The sequence below is a fragment of the Gossypium hirsutum genome, chromosome D06 (genome assembly GCF_007990345.1).
Source record: "Gossypium hirsutum isolate 1008001.06 chromosome D06, Gossypium_hirsutum_v2.1, whole genome shotgun sequence".
Taxonomy (NCBI): Eukaryota; Viridiplantae; Streptophyta; class Magnoliopsida; order Malvales; family Malvaceae; genus Gossypium; species Gossypium hirsutum.
Genome location: NC_053442.1, coordinates 21,351,687 through 21,372,577, shown reverse-complemented (window position 1 = coordinate 21,372,577; position 20,891 = coordinate 21,351,687).

Below are 20,891 nucleotides of genomic sequence, written 5' to 3'. Positions count from 1 at the left end.
GTTTAAAACTTCACAAACCACACCAACCAACCATACACACCACACAATTGCAAAATATTTCATATAGGAAATTAGACCTAAGTGCATGCTTTTCTAAATTAATCATTTCATTCACACAATCAGAAGGTATAAGGCATACCTTAATACTCGACGGTCTCTCTTAGCTACAAAAATTTGTTAGTCCATTTAATTATCATCACATTAAGTAATTAAAACCATCTAAACCAGCAATCGAGTAAGCAATTATAACGTTCAAAATCCCAAAAAATAAAACAAACAGTCTATAATGTCCATTTACAACCCGTTGAAAATTTTATTTAAAAAGTTTAAGTCTAGCTCTAGTACTAACCCCTTGGAACAACCCACATTGCCTTCATTTCGGAGCTTAAAATCTCAACACACATACTCAAAGAAGATGCCTTGCGATGGATCACCAATTTGCCACCCTCCTCGCTAAACCAGGAACTATTTATCTATAAGGTAAAGTAAGGGGGTGAGCTTCAGAAATCTTAGTGAGTACATATGCATACAACACAAATATATACACATTTGACATGCTAGGATTTAAACAATTCACATATAACACAATTTTCATGCTCAACACAGTGATATATTGGCAATTCGTGAATATGAAACATAATCAAATTATATGCTCATTAGATAAATGGATATCCAAAACACACCACATGACTCATAAAATCGTACACTATCTCCATCTAAGTGTAGCATGTATGCTTACACTCTCTAAACACACCACACTATCAACGATGAATGGAGCTATGCTCGACATTCCCTTATCTCTCCAACGCTATCTCAGGGCCACAATGCCCAACACATAATAAAAAGGGTGAGTACTTACAATCCTATGGCATGCCAATGATATCTAATTAATCACATTATATTTACGCAATATAACTTGCTCGCATTACTGTTGAGCTCGCACTTAGCATTTCACAAAAAAATATAATTTTGCACTAATCAAAACTCGCAATATCATATAATTCACTTACAAGTTCATGCATACATAAATGCACATTATCAATAAAATTCACATGTTATAAAAATCTATATTATAGTATTTATTTTTATGCCCATTCGCAAGCATTACATAACCATATACAAATATATATTACATATATATACATACCTATTTAGTGATATTTGTCACGTCAAATTTTAGCATACATTAAAAGTCCCATAAATTTATATATTATATAAAACCATACCCATAATTATATATATTGTATACAATAGAACCATGCATATATTATATATATAACATCAAAATCCATTAATATATATTATATAAAATAAATCCATGCATATATATTATATATGCATAATCACCCACGTATATATATGTATATATATACAACCCACTCATATATATATATGTATATTACCGACTCCCCCAATTATATATTATATATATAACACCCACTAGTATATATATTGTATACATAATAAAGCCTATGTATATATATTATAAATTCATACATTTTGCACTGTTAAAATCGCATGGTGTATTTACTCAACGATTCAACCAAAATTGTAAGGATTTGCATAAGAAGAAGTCAAGGTTATCATACCATAAGTTCTGGTTTGCAAGCCACACTTTGACTCTCTAGATTTCGCTATTCATGCTAAAACACGGAATACAAATGCACTTACCTGTAGCTCACCACGGCTCGTCGAACTAGACAACTTTATGCTTGCCTTAATCCTGATTTGTTGAGGCTTTACTAATGTTTTCAACTTTGCACAAAAATACACTTATTACTAAGAATTTAAAAATAATTTAACTTATCTCTTTGTGTTCATACAACGACTCTCCACTTACACATACTTATTCGACTTATTTTGTACAATCTATTTTGCTTAATTTCTTCTTTTTAACTTAATTAAATCCTTAATTTCTACCTCCTAATCCCCTAACTTGTGCCTAACTATAGATTTAGGCCGATAATTCAACTTAATTTTACTAGACATTACTTTTCTCAAAAAACTACCGTTCATCCTCATTCTCAAAAGAAAATCATATAATTCATGTAATTACTTGAAGATTTTGATAATTTGTGTAACCTCCCAAACCCGGCCTAAACATCATGGTTGAATTGAGAAGGCCACATTGGACACCTTAGTGTCGAACTTACCCTAACGATAGTTAAAAACCTTCAAGTACTCCTTTTTATAAAATGATGGTTTCTATTGCTAGCTTTGGAAAACGTCCATTTACTTAGTCCAACCATGCTTACGTCAAATTAGCGAATTAGGTGATTTTTTGTAAAACCTTACTGACGGTGTTGCCTTTAAAAAATCATTTTGTTATCTTCTTAGCAGTGGAAATGTACCATTAGTAATCAAATTATTAATTTAGTCATATATCATGCATAGTCCATTTCCACATATTTATAAAAATCATGTATCTATACCAAATATGCGTGTCATGCATGCATGAAAAACCCCAAAATCTCAAGTAGTCCCAAACCACAGTTTAAAAAACTTTACAATCCAAAATTGAATAATATTAAAAAAATAACCAAAAAATAATTAAATTAAATTAATATGACGAAGTAAAGTCCGAAGTCCGTCGTGCGTCTGCATGCCAATTTCAATCCTAATTTCGATCATTACCTGAGAAGATGATATAATGGAGTGAGCTTAATAAGCTCAATGTGAGACTAAACAAGTATTAAGCATTCATACAAGCAATTTCATAGCACATGATCGTGAAAACTGCACATGTGAGATCCTACCCATATCATCCGCTACAAACCACGAGTTCCCTAGAACCCATCTACCAAACTCCAACGTATGTGAGCAATGCTCGATGCGGTAAAACCACCAATAATCAATAATGCATGAAACTACCAAATAAATAATGTGATATAATCACCAATCCCCTCGGTACTCCAAATGTAGTGCACTAACTACAAATATATAAAGACTTAATATGCCGTCGGTACTCCACAGAACTCCTCCATCAACCACAAAATCCCATCCTAATGCACATGTAATATGTCATACAAATTCATACTTAATCATATTTCAATACTTTTCACATTTATTCGACATGTTCAACATGTCCTCAATAATCACATACTTTCAGCAAAAGGAATCAGTGTTCCAATTTTCAAATTACCATTAAGATGGTATCTATCAATATCGTTAAATTCACATACTTTACAAATTTCATTGTGCACCAATAGCAACCTCACGTATATATATCATAGTAAATATGTCATGCATTTAAATCATACACTAACCTAATATCTCGACATTCAATACCATTCAATCAAAAATTCTCATATCACATAATATAATTATGCATAAAAATCTCAATTACATATTCATGCAGCCAAACTAGCAATTTTGACAACACATCAGTCTTTTAAGGCTCGAAACGTACCTGGTTCGACCACTCGCAAAAATAATATTTTGGCTACTATGCCAAACCAATCAGAAAATTAATTTATCAAATATAACATGACATTTATCATTATCAAACAAATTTTACAAGTTTAGGACCCACACCTTATTTTTCGCTTTCTCGCAGCACCCTAGTGAATCTTCTAATTTTCCTTAATAAACCTTTATACGATTCTAAACAAAAAATTCAGTATAAATTTAATCAATTTATCACTTAACCAACTCCCAATTACCCACTTGTGGGTTCAAACCAATTGTCGAATTAATAATATTTTACGAATTCAACTAGTTCGATTCCTTAACTTTATCGATGCAAACCGTACGTACGATCGTTCTTCGGCTTTACGGTTGATTCGAGGCATTTAGGTCAGCACCTAATTCCATAATATACTGGAAAATCAGTAGCTAATAATTATTCAATTCCTTCATTTAATCAATCCATAGCATTTACCCTGCAACTATGTCGAAACAACAATTAATTTTACACTTAACTGCATTTATACTTCCCGATTTGTGAGTTTCAAATGCCCAAACGATTAAGAACATTTTTCCCTAATTGACATGGATTTAATAGCTGATTAGGAGGGTCCAAAAACTTGAATTAAAGCTAGAATTAATTGGGCAAGATTCAAGAAACAAAACAGCCCCCTATTCTACACATATGTGCACGCACCACCACCCATGGTGGCCGAAATTGGGGATGAATTTTAAAATGATTTGAGACCTCATTAAAATATGAAAAAATTTCTTTAAAAACATTTAAAATCCCTTAAATTACAGATCTGGAAATTTATATTTTTAATGGTCAATATTAATTAAGATATTGAAGAGAAAAGAGACCTTACACAAGCTAGTCGAGAGAAACGGCAATGACACTTTCTAGGCGATGATTGGGATCGATCTTGGAGTTAAAAATTTCAGATTTGGGGCTGATTTAATTGAGGAAAATTTGCAGCAATATAGTAAAGGATATGGTGCAAAATCTTGATGCAAAAAGGAGAAGAAGAATATGGTAAAAGGTGAGGTGTAGACAACAGAAACAATGGAGGAAAAAGGGAAAAGAAAAAAATAAAGATGAAGAGAGGGAAAAGGGGTTAGGGACGGCTAAGGTAGAAGAAATTAAAAGACTGATTATTTTGATAAAAAATTGTATTTATACCTAGGTTTACTAGGCTTGGATGCCAACACATAAAAAAACAAGGGAATATGCAAAAAAATTTATTTATTTTGTAAAAGTTGAGACTTGAACTTGAGACCTCCAACTAACTTTCAAATTTTCACATTTAATGACTAACCATTAAGTCAATTCACTATTTTTGATATATTTCAAAATTTTATGGAGCTAAATTTGGGATGCTACAAATTGAATTTGTAAACCTCTGAATCTTGTTAAAATATACTAAAAATCATTTTAAAAACATCTCTTAGCTCTTTATTATGATATTCACCATTTTTATGCAAAAGATAGATTTAAAACCATAGATCTTTAATTTTCTTGCTTAGATCAATGAAAATTCAAATTAAAAACACCTAATAAAAATTTAAAACATAAGAAAATAATAGATTTACCTTTAACTTGAAAACCTCCACGAATTTGTACCAATTGAGTAAAACCGAGCTAAGTTTAGGTGAGAAATTATAGAAGAAAAAGTGATTTTCTTGCAAAATTGAAGGAATAGGGAGTGTTTGGATGCCAAGAAAACATAAAGAAATGCAGAAAATTTGAGAGAAAACTTTCAATTCTTGATCTAACAAAATTTTACAATGAAAAGAAAAAGGAGAAAAATGGGACGGCAGTGGCTTTTTATAGCCTAGCTAAATTTTTTTTTTGAAATTTGAGTTATTTCCCTCTAATTCCTCTCATGTTTATCCCTTGTTCTAATAGCTCCCCTTTTAACCACTAGTTTTTAATTTACACATTTAACCTCTACTTTAACCACTATTCCCAAATTAGTCTTTATTATTATACTAATTCCCCGATTATTAATACCATAATTATTTTATTTAATTATTATTTTACTATTATTAACTAATTATTTATTTAATCCTATTTTAATCCCTATGAAACAAAATCTAATTTTTTCTCAAACCCATAATCTAATGTCCAATTCTACTAAGGGTGGGTTTGGATGGGCGATTGGGTGAGGTGCGGTGCGTTTAACTTACTTTTTGTCTAACGCTACATTATCGCTACAGTATCCAATCTCACCGCCACCGCTGTTTTTACACTAACCATAGGTAAACGCACCGTCCATCCAAACTCATCCTAACTCAGTTTTCAGGATGTGACACCCATAGTGAAAAAAGCAAAAATAATGATGGCCCAAAGGTGAGTGAACCCTCTTGTGGGAAAAAATAGTGGTTCAAAATCTTTATGTGAGTGAAAAAAATATATGAGGTGAGCCTTACTCGCCAAACAAGCTTGCATCCTGATTCGTTTTAGGCAAAACTATTTATCTTTAACTAATCTTAACAAATCTTTGCCTAGTGTGTTTGTGTCTCTTTTGCAGGAATATGAGAATATCTTTAATGAGGCACCGAACGGATTGCCACCTTTAAAGGGAATTAAGTATCAAATTGACTTAGGCTTCGTTTATTTCACTAAAACTGGCTTCCGGAAAATGACCTCCTTTTCTAGAAAAGCTAATATTTTCTGGTGTTTGGATGAATCTGTGTAAAATATTTTTTTTGTTTGACAGATTTTCTGAAAATATTTCATAAAAGTTATTTTCAATGAAACAAGCATACATTTGAGATTTATGATAAAGAGTTTAAATGAAGTAGTGAATTGATTACAAAGTGATGTTAAGGTGAAATTATAGTAAATAATGAATATTCATGATGTTAAGGATTAAATTGTAAAATTTGTGAAACTTATAATTGAATTAAGAGAAGTGATATGCATGAAAATTTGGTATGTGCAGTAAAAAATTATAATGAATTGTTTGATTAAATTGTTTATATGGTGAAAATAAATTACATGGCAATAGGGAAAAAATTGAAAAATATACAAAAGTTCACGTGTGAAACAATTTAATATGTGAATAAGGAAATTATAATAAAATTTTAATGAATGTGTCATGATATGATAAAATATGCATAAAGTATTGTAAAAGTGAAATTGTGGAAAAATATGAAATCTTTATTATGACAATGACTAAAATGTTAAACTTGAGAAAATATGTATGTAACACCCCTTACCCGTATTCAACTCCGGAATAGGGTATGAGGCATTACTAGAACACTTACACATGTAAACGTATTAAACCGAGTTACAAAATTTCATTCAAATTTAAACTCTTCAAATTTTTAACATGCTTTTATAATTCTTTACAACATATCCTCAAAATATTATATTCATAACAAATAGGGCCTACGAGACCCGATACTTACTCATGTAATTCAATGCTTCATTTCCATTTTATTCAATTCACAATCTTTCATGTTCACAATTCAAATCAATTTCTCAATCCAATATATATATATATATATATTTCAATACCACAATAATTCTTTTAATTCAAATCATATCACTAGAAACTTCCATTTAATTCATGTACACTTCAATATCGTTAAATTCAATACTAATACATATTCACCATTTAACTCAACGTTTATCGATTATACCATTCATTAACACATTTATAAAATTCTTAGTATTACAATGAAAACATCACTTAAGCTTAAATAACAACATCAAATCAACTCATCATCCCCTTTTTCGTCATTTTATTCTTCAAGTATGAACTTAGTATTTCATTTCCTTTCCACACCCATTTCCTACGAGTCACAAGCTAGTACATTTAAACATAATTCTTTTTGGAATTAACCACATGATAAACCATTTCAATTAAGTTTACATAATTTAAACATTACCACCCTTTCCATGATCACAAGAATATTCCCATCTAGGCACTTACCATTTCAATGCATAACTTATAAATTTAACGTGGCATAATTCAGCCACCACTTGGCCAAAGCTTAAGCGTGTACACTACACATGTTAGCCTAATAAGCATATAGCGTAAGCATTATAAGTATGGCCGAGTTCAACATTTATTCATGTATCAAACTTACCAACATGAGTTAATCCATAAAGCATTCATGGCCTTACTTCATACTAAATCATATACCAAATATACCACACTCACATACTATGAAACTTTATTTTCCCATATGAGCTTAAATCATGATCAATAATACGCAAGTGTAAGCATCATTTCTATTTTAACGTTTATCGATTATAATCGAGCATATAACCAATTATACACAAATAATTCATATATATAATTAATTTTCCTCCTCCTCCTATCCATTCCACATCCTTTATGTATAAAACATGCTTAAATAGCATTATACATAATTTCACTATTCACTTATATTTAAATTCAAAGCTGTCTATTTGAGTCAGAGTCACTAAATCATTTTTAACCGAAGCTACAGAGCTCCAAATTAAGATCCGTTAATTTTCCCAGAAACTAGACTCACATTTCTTCTTACCAAAAAATTTTAAATTTTTTTACTCGTCCAATTAGTACATTTTATTCTTTAAAGCCACCCCTGTTTCACTACTCAACATCTCTGACCTCTCTTCACTAAAAATGAATTATCTCATTGTACAAAATTCGGATGATGTTTCCGTTTGCTTCTTTTGAAAATAGACTCATTAAGGATTCTAATCATATAAATTATAACTTGTAATAATTCTTTTATAATTTTTAATTATTTTTCAAAGTCAGAATAGGGGATTCCAAAATCAATCCGATCCTGCCTCACTAAAATTGAAATACCTCAAAATGTATAACTCTTTTGCTTGTTGTATTTCTTTAATGTAAAAATAGACTCATTAATATTTCATTTCATATCTCATTCACTCTCTAATTCAATTTACACTATTTTTGGTGATTTTTCAAAGTCACACTATTGTTACTGTCCAAAACTGTTTTGTTGCACATTTTACTTTTTCATAATTTCATTACATCTTTTCATCTTACTCAGGGGTCGATTAAATATCGAACCCAATATTCATCACATAACCTTATTTGATTCACATATATTTTCACTTATCCAATTTCCCCGATGAACACTTCGTAATATTAACCGTTACACGGTGGAATCAACACTTAGCAACCACCTCATGTTCAAAGGATCCCAGTGGAATCAGCACTTAGCAACCACCTTATAATCAATGATATAGGAATCAGCACATAGCAACCCCTTCACAATTAAGGATACGGTGGAATCAGCACTTAGCAACCACCTTACATTTAAAGAATCCCGGTCAAATTCGAGTGTTCAATCGGGAACCTTACTTCACAACATTTTACCAACTTTTCCACTTTATTCACATTTTGTAATCTACATCAAATATTTATTCTATATTCAATCATATCTCAAAAATATATTAAATAAAATTAAAACAATGTATTATTCACATATAAACTTGCCATCATGCTTTCAAGGTCAATTCCTCATCTTTCTTGGTTTATAATAACACATTTAACTTATATAACACTCACATTATTCAATCTAGTCCTAAAATCACACTTTGGCAAAAATTACATTTTTCCCCTTAAGTTTCACAAAATTACGATTTTTCCCCATAGCTCGTAAATTAAACTTCATCCCTTATTCTTATGTATTATGACATGATGAACATTTTTCCCTTCTATGGCAACATCGAATTCCCACTCTAACACTTACTTATGAACATTAGGTATTTTTACCGATTATGTCATTTTACTCGTTTTCACTTAAAATCACTTACCAAAAGTTGTTTAACATATTTTCAAGCTTTATATTATACCATAAAACATCAAAATAAACACATTTCACCTATGGGTATTTTTCCAAATATAAACTCTAGGTTAAATTATTGCTAGAAATAGCTAAAACAAGTTACCAGGACTCCAAAAATGTAAAGAACATTAAAAACGGACTTGGAATCACTTACTATGGAGCTTGGAAGCTTGAAAACCCTAGAAATGGCTTCCCCCTTGTGAAATTCGGCCAAGTCTTGAAGATGATGATTTTTGGCCTATTTTGTCCTTTTAATACATTTTAATTACTAGATTACCAAAATACCCCTAACTTAAAAATTTCCTATTTCACTTATCTAATGTCTATTTTTGTCCACAATGTAACCAATGGTCTAATTACCATTAAAGGACCTCCAATTTAAAATTTCATAACAATTGGACACTTCTAACATGTAGAACCCAACTTTTGTACTTTTTACAAATTAGTCCTTTTGGCTAAATTGAGTGCCCAAACGTCGAAATTTTTGAACAAATTTTTCATGAAATCATTCTATGAGATTTCAGACCATAAAAATATAATAAAAAATAAATTTTTCCTTATTGGATTTGTGGTCCCGAAACCACTATTCCGACTAGGCCCAAAATCGAGCTGTTACAATGTAGATGAAATAATATAAGTGAAATACATAGAAATTTGATATGAGAAATGATATATTAAGATAAATTATGTGATTAAAGTGTAACAAGAAAGAAAATTGATTTACTATGATTAATTAGTTAATATTGAACTTTTATGACAAAAAGGGACTAAATTGAAAAGTTATGAAAGTTTATAAGAAAATATTTGATAAGTGAAGAATTTAGTAGAGAATGTAACATCTCGGTGCTTTGAACCAATGTTCGGGTTGGGTATAGGGGTGTTATAGTGAATAGAGCCTTATTAGTTTGGAAAATGTCTTATGGAAAAAAGTTGGTAAGACATTTTACGGGAATAAGGGGGTAATTTTATGCTGAGTGGAAAACCTTTTACGTTGACCATCCTATTTTACATGAAGCAAACATTGAAAAAGGCTGAAAATATTTTCCATAAAAGCTTTTATGTTGAAACAATTAGAGCCTTAGTTCTCGGCTCTACAATTCCAAACTGACTAGCTTATAGAAGCAATCCCGAGAAGAAAAGGAGTTTCAAAGGCAGCTGGAAGAACTATTGGAGAAGGGACACATTCATGAGAGTCTTATCTCTTGTACCGTCCAAGTGATTTTGGTGTCTAAGAAAGATGATACGTATAGAATGTAACGCCCCAAAAAAATTAGTATATTTGATTTGTTAAATTCTACCATTAATAGGTAATTGTTTCAGTAGTTAAGGGCCTTGATGGTGTGTTTGAGGTTATGGGTTCCAATATCACTCTTGGAAAATTTTGTTACTTTTGTCCCTATTTCTATTTTGTTCCTTATGACTTAAATATTATTTTCGCTCAATTTGTAACAGAATGAGCCTATTGGTCCAGTTGTAAGGTTTCAATTTACTCTTAGTCTTGAGTTTGAACCCTTGCGTGAGCAAGTTGGATTATTTTTTCTAGTCTTTATATGCCACCTATTCAGTGGAATTTTGGTCAAATTTGAACTCTAGAAGTTGTAGGGTTTGTGGTTAGATAGGATTTGGTTTTGTGGGGATTATTTTATTTTCTTATTTTTTGAAAACTAAAAGATTTTCCAAGAACCTCTCCTCTATTTTCACGTTCGCCTTTTTTTTTCAATAATTTTATTTTTCTTTCCATTTTTCTTCACGTGGATTTTCTGTTGGTAAGGTCTCAAGTTGTTGCTTTCTTTTTCTTGATCTTTGTTGTCCCAAATTCTTTTTTTTTCTTCTAATCAAGTTCACTAGTAAGTGTTGATTAAATAGGTTGCAAATTGATTCGTGTGGAGAACTCAAGAAACGAATAATCCATCGATGACTTAGGATTTTTGAGGTGATGTTCATCCAAAGGTGTTGGTATACTCGTTTTTGGAACCTACGTCAGAAGACATCTAGGTGTGTAACGAAAACCCGAGAAAACAACAAATGACAAAAGCCAAAATCTGAAACTGTCGACGCTACACGGCCGTGTGGTAGGCTGTGTTTGACACATGGCCATGTGAGCCACACGGGTGTGTGTGAGACCGTGTAGGACACATAGGCCTACAATTAAGCCATGTAGTCACACGGGCAAGTGGGCCCAAATTTTGAAAATTTTCCCTAGGGTCGTAAACGTCGTTCAGGTCAAATGTAAGCCTTCCATAGGGTCTGTATGACATAAATTAAGTTATAAAACATGATTCCCGATATTCTGTTAGCATAAGATTTTATATATGTACGCATTTTTGATAAGATATATGTTAATTATGCTCTGTAATATGTGAATATGATATGTTATCTGCTAAGCATGAACTAAATCTATATCAAAGCATGTATGGCATATACATTTCTGATATCTGTTAGCTCTGCATATGCATTGGGGTGGGAATTATGTTTAAGGAGGAAATGTGGGCATTTTAATTTATCTATCATTTATGGTGGCTCAGCCACATACATATCTGTTTCTCGTGGGTTATCGCCTAATTATCTGGCAGCTAGGCTACAATTATTATGAGTTGTGACATGCAGTCACACAGCGGTGTGTAGGGTTGGATGGGTGTTTAATACCTTATATAGTGTGTAGGGATGTTCGGAGATGGTGTGTAGCGATTGGGGCTAGGACTTTTAACATGCATCTGATATGTTTTAATTCTGATTCTGACTATGACATATGTTCTGATTCTGATATTGAGACATGTTCTGAATTTGATTCTGTTATATGTTACACATTGAGCTTGTAAGCTCATTTTCTGTTTGTTTGATTCTTAGGTAATCCTCAAACTTAGGCAAATCGGTGCGACGACAGCTCGGTTAAACAATTCTCCGTTAAATATGTTACTTTAATTGGACTTATTCTATTTTGGACTATCTCTTTAAAGTTGGGATTTTATTTCTCATTTTTAATTGTTTATATGTTTTTGGATGGGTTTAATTTTATCTACAAAATGTTGGCTTTTCAATAATAAATCGCGTTTTTCAAAATCAAACTTAACTAATAATTCTGTTGCAACTTAAATGCTTTATAAGTAAATAATCAAAAAATTTACCAAGATAATCAAGAAAAGTATTTTCCCAAATAAACTCGAACTTTTCTTAACAAGAGCTAGTAATGTTTCACAAGTCAAACTGATTCCGAATTTTCGAATAAATGGCAGTAACCTCTCCAGATTTGGTCATATAGTCTAGGCTGGGTTTGGGGTGTTACATAGAATGTGTGTTGATTCTAGACCAATTAACCAAATTACTATTAAGTATAGGTATCTGATTCCATGTTTAGATTATATGCTTTATGACATTTATAGTGCTTGTATTTTTACAAAAAAAATTATTTAAAAAGTGGCTATCATCAAACTAGAATGAAAGAAGGGGACAAATGAAAAACAACATTTAAAACTAAGTTCGATTTATATGAATGGCTAGCTATGCCCTTTGGCTTGACAAATGCACTTAGTACCTTTATGCATTTAATGAAACATGTTTTGAGTCCTTATTTGGGTAAGTTTGTAATCGTTTATTTTGATGATATACTGATTTATTCTACGTCCTTGAATTTGAATGTTGAACAAGTTAAATCAGTCTTAGATATTTTAAGGAAAGAACGATTACATGCTAACCTTGAAAAATTCACTTTTTGATGTGATAAGTTAATCCTTTGGGGTAGTAATGTAAGTGCACAAGGAATTCATGTGGATGAAGACAAGGTTACAGCCATTAAAGAGTGGTTGACACTTAAGTTTATAACAACGGTGAGATCTTTCCATGGTTTAGCTAGTTTCTATAGCAGGTTTGTGAAAGATTTCTCCACCATTTTTGCCCTTATTAATTGAGATAATCAAGAAATACGTGGTTTTCAAGTGGGGTGAAACTCAAGAAAAGGCTTTCCAAGCCTTAAAAGATAAGTTGTGTTCAGCTCCAGTTCTTAAATTACCCAGTTTATAACACATTTGAGCTTTAATGTGATGCTTGAAGTATAGGAATTGGTGTGGCCTTTATGCAAGATAATAGACCTATCGCATACTTTAGTGAGATATTGAATGGTGCACAACTCAATTACTAAACTTATGAAAAAGAGTTGCTTGCCTTGAATCGAGCATTTCAAGTTTGGCAACATTACTTGTTGCCAAGAGTGTTTGTTATACATACTAATAATGAATCCCTTAAATGGTTTAAGCGAAAAGGTAAGTTGAGTAAAAGACATGCTCGTTGGGTTGAGTTTATTAAAACATTCTCATATGTTATTAAGTACTAACATGGTAACTATAATGTAGTTGTTGATGCTTTATTTTATAAATATTCTTTGATCACTACATTAAATGCTAAAGTTTTAGGATTTGAACACATTAAAGATTTGTACTAAACTTATTTTGATTTTTTGAATATTTATACTAATTGTGGGAGTGGCTCTATTAATATATTTTATCTTGTAGATGGTTTCTTGTTTCGATTGAATAGGTTCTGTGAACCTTAATGTTCCCTATAAGAGTTATTGATTCAAAAGGGGATTATAGGACACTTTGTTGTCACCGAAACCTAGGATATTCTACAAGAACACTTTTTTTGGCTGTATATGAAGAGAGATGTGGAAAAATTATTCTAAGTGTATTGCTTGTAAATAAGCAAAATTAAAGGTAATGCCTCATGGACTTTATACTCCTTTACCTATTCCTTCTTTACCTTAGGTAGATTTTGTTAGACAAAACACGTTGGCCAAACAAAATATATAATATAAATCAATATTTATATATATAATGAAATCTAAATTGAATAACTTATATTTAATTTGCAAAATACAAATTGTAACAGCCCAAAAAATTATTTCGATTAAGTTTTAATGTTTATTGTGTGATTGAACGACTGTGTGGAATTTTCGTTACGAAATTTTATTATTTGGGTATCCGAATTAATAATTAGGACTAAATTGAAATAGATGAAAAATGTGTGTTCTAGTTCATAAAGGTACTTGATTAGAATGGGTTTTTAAATTAGAGGTCCTTATATAATAATTAGACCATTTTATGTCATAATGGACAAAAATGGACATGAAAGAGTAAAATTTTAAGGAAGTGTAAAAAGGGCATTTTAGTAAATTGGTAATTAAATGGACTAAAAGACAAAATAAAAGCTAAAAACCCTTGTCCATCTTCCTGCTTGGCCAAATGTAGCAAGGGGGAAGCCATGGTTAGGGTTTTCAAGCTTCTAAGCTCAATAGTAAGTCCGTCTTTGCCCCGTTTTTAATGCTCTTTACATTTTTGAAACCCTCGTAACACAATCTCTTTATTTCTATCTTTTATTTGAGCTAGGGTGATGTAGAAATCCCGGATTTAGACACAAGAGAAACACAAATTAGAAATAAAACGAGAATAAATAAAATTAGTTAAATAATAATAATAATAAAAGGATAGATTTGCCCTATGGAACCCTTGGTTAACTTGTAACCAAAAGCGCCAATGATTGAGCGGCTCCCTCCGAAACCCCTAGAAGAAGAACCTCTAGAAACACCGATGAACGGGAAAGAAATTTGAATATCTGTAACTCTGAAATACCCTCGAAAGTAACAAACTCCAAACTAAATAGCAAGAGAAGAATCACTCTACTCTCAAAAATTTTCCTCACACAAATTTGGAAGAAAACAAATACTCTCTTTTTATTCCCCCCTCTAATGTGTAGAAAGCAAGCCTATTTATAGGCAAATTACAAGAGTAATTGAATCCTAATAAAACTCTTTCAAAAGTAATTGAATCCTAATAAAAACTCTTTAAAATTATCTAATAAAATTACTTAACTCATAAGTGATGTGTCCCAACCAATGAGAATTAAGTAAATAATAATAAAAATAATAATAATAAGATACATAAAAGATTAATCCACAAATTTATGGGCTTTCACTATTCCAAGATTGGTCCAGTGAATTGCATTCCCATATTTGTCAATGTCACGAACATGATGACTTAAATTTGTAGCAACAAAGTCTTGGACAAAAGCATGCATCTTTGATTTTAATTGTCGTGCCTTGCTTCGAGTTATTGGACCACTAAGAAAAACAACCCCTTGAGTGTCACCTCCTTGGCTCGTATCATTCTCCCCCTCTTCAAGAAGATTCGTCCTAGAATCTAAACCTACATTAAATTCAAAAAGAGAAAGATCAGAAACATTGAAAGTAGCACTAACACTATACTCACCAGGAAGATCAATGCGATAACCATTGTCATTTATTTTCTTGAGTACTTGGAATGGTTCATCCCCTCGTGCATCAAGTTTATTCTTTCTCTTAGAAGGAAATCGTTCCTTCCTCATATGTACCCATACCCAATCTCCAGGTTCAAACAAGACTTACTTTCGCCCTTTATTAGCTCGATGTGCATTGGACTCATTCTTTTTCTCAATGGCTTTATGAGCCTTCTCATGGATCTCTTTCACTAAATCAGCTTTCCTTTCACCATCTAAATTAACAATCTCATTCAAAGGTAAAGGAAGCAAATCTAAAACAGTAAGTGGATTAAAGCCATATACAATCTCAAAAGGAGTAAAACCTGTGGAAGAATGAACAGAATGATTATAAGCAAACTCAACATAGGGTATCCATTCTTCCCAAGATTTAACATTCTTACCTATTATGGCTCTAAACAAATATCCCAAAACTCGATTTACTACCTCGATTTGACCATCAGTTTAAGGGTGGCATGTAGTAGAGTAAAGTAGTTTAGTACCTAACTTACCCCATAACACCTTCCAAAAGTGACTAAGAAATTTTGCACCTCTATCGGAAACGATAGTCCTTGGGATTCCATGTAATCTCACAACTTCACGGAAAAATAGATCGGCAACATTGGTTGCATCATCAGTCTTATGGCATGGAATGAAATGAGCCATTTTAGAAAATCGATCCACAACCACAAAGATGCTATCTCGTCCACGCTTTGTCCTTGGTAAACCTATTACAAAATCCATTGAAATGTCAGTCCAAGGTGAACTAGGAACAGGAAGACGAGTATATAGACCATGAGGCATCACAGTGGATTTAGCTTGTTTACAAGTAATGCAAGTAGAGCAAATTTTCTCAACAAGTTTTCGCATGTTAGGCCAATAAAAATGCTCATGTAAAACATCATAAGTCTTAGTGACTCCAAAATGACCCATAAGACCACCACTATGAGCCTCTCAAACTAACAATTCTCACATTGAACACTTTGGTAAGCATAGTCTATTATTTCGAAAAAGATAGCCATCATGCTTATAAAATTTGTGAAATGCACCATGTTCACATGCGTCATAAATGCTTGCAAAATCAGAATCAGTGGCATATAAATCTTTGAGATACTCAAAACCTAATAACTTAGTATGCAAAGTACTGAGTAAAGTGTACCTCCTTGATAGAGCATCAGCCACAATATTATCTTTACCTTTCTTATACCTTATAACATAAGGAAAAGATTCAATGAATTCAACCCACCTCGCATGTCGCTTGTTCAACTTACCTTGTCCCTTTAAGTGCTTAAGTGATTCATGGTCAGTGTAAATCACAAACTCCTTTGGTAAAAGGTAATGTTGCCAAACTTCTAATGCCCTTACCAAGGCATACAACTTTTTATCATAGGTCGAATAGTTCAAATGTGCTCCACCAAGTTTCTCACTAAAGTAGGCTAGTGGTTTACTATCTTGCATGAGGACGACACCTAACCTACACCAGAAGCATCACATTCAATCTCAAAGGTCTTTTCAAAATTAGGTAAAACAAGAATAGGGGTATTACACAATTTATCTTTAAGTTCATTAAATGCTAATTCTTGCTTATTTGTCCAATGAAAAGATACATTCTTTTTAATAAGTGCAGTCAAAGGCGAAGCAATTGTGGAAAAGTTACGAATAAACCTGCGGTAGAAACCAGCTAACCCAAGAAAAGACCTTACCTCAGAAACAGTTTTAGGGATAAGCCATTCTTTAATTGCCTTTACCTTCTTCTTATCCATATGGATTCCTGTAGAACTTATCACAAAACCCAAAAAAAACAAGCTTATCCATACAAAAGGTGCATTTTTCAAGATTAGCAAAGAGTCGTTCATGCCTTAACACATCCAATACTAATTTAACATGCCCAACATGATCATTCAAAGTTTTTCTATAAATCAGTATGTCATCAAAATACACAACGAAAAATTTTCCTAAAAAAGGTCTAAGTATGTGGTTCATTAATCTCATGAATGTGCTAGGAGCATTAGTTAAGCCAAATGGCATGACTAACCACTCATACAGGCCATACTTAGTCTTAAAAGCAGTTTTCCATTCATCACCTTGTTTCATTCTTATTTGATGGTAACCACTTTTTAAGTCAATTTTAGAGAAAATGCATGCACCATTAAGTTCATCCAACATATCATCTAATCGAGGAGTTGGATATCGATACTTTACCGTGATCTTGTTGACAGCACGACAATCAACACACATTCTCCAAGAACCATCTTTTTTGGGGAGGAGAAGTACAGGGACAGCATAAGGGCTTAGACTCTCACGAATCAACCATTTCTCTAAGAGATCTTCAATTTGCCTTTGCAACTCCTTAGTCTCTTCAGGATTGCTTCGATAGACTGGTCTATTCGAAATACTCGAACCAGGCACAAAGTCAATTTGATGTTCAATCCCTCGTAAAGGAGGTAATCCCTTAGGCATTTCAGAAGGAAATACATCCTCAAAATCCTGCAAAAGATCAACAAAACAACTAGGCAAATGTGTATTAGGGTTAGTCAAAACAAAGTTTTCCCTAAATCTAATAATTACAAATGTTTGTTTTGTACAAAGAGCAAATTTGATATCTCAAAACCTAGCGAATAAACTCACTTTCTCTTCTTGTGACTTGTGTGTGCAATCACTCACCAATGTTGGGCCTTTAAGTTGGCTTTTAACACTAAGAGCCTCTTTACTTTCAGCCTTTTTCAATGGTTTTACCTCACTTCCCTTACCCATCTCACTAGCAAGTTTGAGTTGATCATTGTAGACTTCTTTAGGAGGAACTGGAGCCAAAGTAAACTTCTTTCCAAGGAACACAAAGGTATATTGGTTAAGGAAACCATCATGATTTACTCGTCGATCAAACTGCCATGGCCGCCCAAGTAATATGTGCCCAGCTTGCATTGGAACAACATCACACAAAACTTTATCAGAGTATCTACCAATGGAAAATGAAACTAAGCATTGTTTAGATACTTTTACCTCCCCACATCATTCAGCCATTGCAAGCGGTATGGTCTTGGATGCTTCACACAAGGTAGGCCAAGTTTCTCAATAAGGGAAGAACTCACCACATTGGTGCAACTTCCACTATCGATGATCAATGAACTAGGTTGTCCACTAATCAAACATCTCGTGTGGAAAATGTTATCTCTTTGTTCGCGCCCTGCCTCTTTAAACTGGACATTTAAAGCCCTTCGAGCAACAAGTGCTTTCTCACCATACTCCAAGTATTCTTCATACTCATCATGAGTATGCACATCATCAGCATCTTACAAAGGAGGCATCTCATCTTCGTTATCAGACTCAAAATCAACCTCGCCATCTTCTCGAATCACCAATGACTTTTTATTAGAGCATTCTCGAGCATAGTGACTCATTCCTTGGCATTTGAAGCAGGTAATATCTTTTGGCTGCTTAATGGCACTAGGAGAAGTAGAAAAAGAAGATGGAGCTCGATTAGTAGAATTAGAACCTTTAAGTGAATTAGGCATATCTCTATCTTTGGAGTAAGTTCTAGGCTCATTTGGCTTGAACTGTGCATCTCTCCCATTCCACAATCTATCATCTTGTTTTTTCCAATTTCTTCTCCAAACAGGATTAGAAATTGAACTAACACCCCTCGTTGTCCCTTTCTTTCGTAATTTCTTTTCAATGGTGAGTGCGATTTGAAGCATCTCTTCAACATCCATGTAGTGTTGTAACTAAACTCGATTTGCAATCTCAGGTTTTAGGCCGGTAAGGAATCTAGCCATAGTCACCTCAGCCTCGTCAACAAGATTGGCTCTAATCTGAATAGTCTCCATCTCTTTGTAGTAGTCATCCACAAATCTATCTCCTTGAATAAGATGTTGGAATCTTTGATGGAGTTCTCGATAATAGTATGGTGGAACAAACCGTTTTCGCAAGATGTGCTTCATTTCAACCCAAGTAGTAACAGGTTGCTCTCTATAAAGATTCCTGCTTTTACATAATTGATTCCACCATGTTAGTGCATAATTATTGAACTCAGCGACAGCGTATGTTACCTTTTTCTCATCAGAGTAATTGTAACAAGCAAAGACTGCTTCCATCTTTTCCTCCCAATCAAGGTAAGCATCAGGATCATTCTTCCCTGAGAAAGAAGGAAATTTTTGTTTGGGGGTGTCATTGTTTCGCTCCAACCTTCCTCTAGGTACATACTCAGACTCAAAGTCATCATCAAAAACATGGTCCTCCCTTCATTTAAAAGTTCGATCTCACGAATTTGATCGGCTTGTAAAGGCTTCGTTCAACTTCTTGTAATTATCGGTAATGTATCTCTCTTGAGTTGTAAGTTTTGTATCAAGATACTCCCTTTGCTCTTGTAACATCTGGGCCATGCGATGTTCGAATTGAATTTGCAACTTTTTCATCTCTTTTTGTAACAACTCGACCAAAGGATCGTTCTCTCTTTTTTGCTCATCCTCTTCATTTTTACTAGTTTGGGATCTAGTGAGCGGCATGGTATCTGTGAAAGATCAAACAAACAGGAACAAGAAAGAAAAAATAATAATAACCTCACTCGTTAGCTCTCAAAACAATAACTCTCTGAATGATTCAAAACTTGTAAATATGTTTGGAGAGGGTTACTAATCAAGATCAAATAACGGAGGTGCAAACTTCAAAGAGACAATGAAGACCCTAATTGCTCTAAGAGGCTAATAAACTTGATGAGGCAATTTGTAATGGAGGCTACACGGATGAAGGAATTGTGCGTGCCTTTAATATCTGCTAACACAAGAAGAAACAAAGTGTTAGAAAACGTAAGAGAAACAAAAAACGTAGACCTACAACAATCCCTAACTCTAGAGTCAAAGAAAAGCTTTAATAAAAAGAACACTTAAGAAAACTATACCCAATTTTAAAAAAAAACAAAAATCGAAAACGTTTAGTGTCTTAAGATTTTCAAAAATTGAAGCTTTAATTATACTTGAGTCAAGAAAAGAAGAAGGAAAAGAAATTCAATTTTGGGAAAAATAAAATAAAAATAACAACAATAATAGGAAAAGAAGAAACCTACGTATGAAAGGTAGGCAACTTTTTTTTGCGGTTTTTTTTAAGAATAAGAGGAGAAAAAAATCGACGAAACCGATGAGAAGTGTTTTTGGTATTTTGACTCGTTTTGGATATGATTTTAGCTTCAAAAATAACATCGAATGGCCTGAAACTGATACCAACTGATGCGGAAATCCCGGATCTAGACACAAGAGAAACACAAATTAGAAATAAAACAAGAATAAATAAAATTAGTTAAATAATAATAATAAAAGGATAGATTTGCCCTATGGAACCCTTGGTTAACTTGTAACCAAAAACGCCAATGATTGAGCGGCTCCCTACGA